Below are 1,824 nucleotides of genomic sequence, written 5' to 3'. Positions count from 1 at the left end.
ACTTCGGGAGAGATAGCCACGTATAAATACAAGGTCTACCCTTCCCTAGGTTAACTCAACAGTGGCTTAATGCTCAAGAACGTCTTGAGATCTCTGAAGGATGTGCTGCCCTCAGCCGTGTAGCTCTTGCTTTCCTTTAGCTCCTTGCTTTCTCTCAGAATCTTGAAAAATAGGAGGCTCTTGTTAGCTGATTTGGAGAGGAAGCGACCCGGTGTAGCTATCTTTCCATTCAACCTCTGGAGTCTTTTAATGTGCGGGGTTCGGATAGCTACTCTATGGCAGCTATCTTCTCGAGTTGATCTCAATGCCTCTTCAGGTGATCATGATCCCAAGGAATTTTTCCAATTGTATCCCAAAAGTGTATTTGGTTGGGTTAAGCTTCATGTGGTAGCGCTAAAGGACGGAGAAGGTCTCATCAAGGTCAGCTATGTACGTCGACACCCGCTTCAACTTCTTCAGGATTTGCCGCTTCAGACTTTGGCCTCCAGACTTTGCGAGTTGGTGGCGGCTTCTTGACCACCTCTTTCTGCAGCTTTCTACGGGCTTCTTCAGCTTGAGCCCGTGCCTGCGCTGATAGTGCGCGGCGTTTGCGGATGCGTTCTTCCAGCGTCGAACGATTCCGTTTGACACGGATCCATTCCATTGTTGGCGGCTTGGAAGAGGTGCCGTTCATCTGTTGTTGAGGCTGTTTGCCTCTCTTGTTCTTTAGATCCACGTTGTAGCGGATCCCGTCAACTGACTCCATGGCCTTTGCGAATCGTTTCGCAAGGCGTTGACGTTGCCTTTGGCGGGCTCTCTTCGAGAGAGTCACCACGCCCCCTGCGGCAGAAGGGTTGGCCAGAGCAGATCTGACCTGGTTGGAAACTGGAGGAATCTCACCCGATGCGACTTTGGCATCAAACGGGGCGAGATCTTCGTTGGTGGCTTCGACTTCTTCATACCAACGTCAATTCAGGAGGGATCCTTGGTATATCGTCTGGTCCCCAAGCGAATACGTTAGTGTTCCCCAATAGGAACGCAATCATCTCCTTGTTCACCGGAAAAATAGTTGCTTTCTTCATTAATGATTCCATTGTACACTCTTGTAACAGTTTATCGATTACAAAGATCCGGTCTTTTTATAAGATCCGGTTACAACGAAAATCAAATAAAAAGAAATGAAAAATTACAACTTTGTTTCCTTGTTTGTCGAACGAATCACGAGCTCCTGTTTTGCGGTCGCTCGCTTTGTGGGTTCTTTGCCTGCGCCGGGGTTGTTTGCCGTGGACCACCGCGCGATCTAGATCCGGTCGGATCTACGCAGTACAATGGGTATTATTTCACCAAGGAAATAATAGCCGGGGAGGATTGGTTCACCAAGGAAACAATCGTCCAAGTCTCGGGATCTAAGACCAAGCTTAGATCCGGAGTACGTCTGCGTAGATCTGAGATCTGGTCCTCTCACGAAGGAAATAATAGCCGGGAGGGATTGATTCACCAAGGAAACAATCGCTCAAGTCTCGGGATCTAAGACCAAGCTTAGATCCGGAGTACGTCTGCGTAGATCTGAGATCTGGTCCTCTCGAACACCTGCCTTTTTTGATGTTGACGGTCGCCGAGCACCAGATCTGAATGTCCAAGTCTTCGAAGCCCAAAGTTGAGATCTTTTTTAAGTTCTGAGTCTCCAATCCAGCAGGGCTTCGCCTCTCTCCAAATTTTCCAACCTTCTCAAATGAACAAGGGGGTGGCCTATTTATAGGCTACCCTCACTGTGCCTTGGGCACAGGTGGCCGGCCAACAAGTGGCTCGGCGGCCACCGAGCCACCTATAGGTGGCTCGGCCACC

This window comes from Asparagus officinalis, chromosome 5 (genome assembly GCF_001876935.1).
Source record: "Asparagus officinalis chromosome 5, Aspof.V1, whole genome shotgun sequence".
Classification (NCBI taxonomy): domain Eukaryota; kingdom Viridiplantae; phylum Streptophyta; class Magnoliopsida; order Asparagales; family Asparagaceae; genus Asparagus; species Asparagus officinalis.
The sequence above is the reverse complement of the archived record's forward strand: the minus strand, read 5'-3'. Positions refer to the sequence as shown.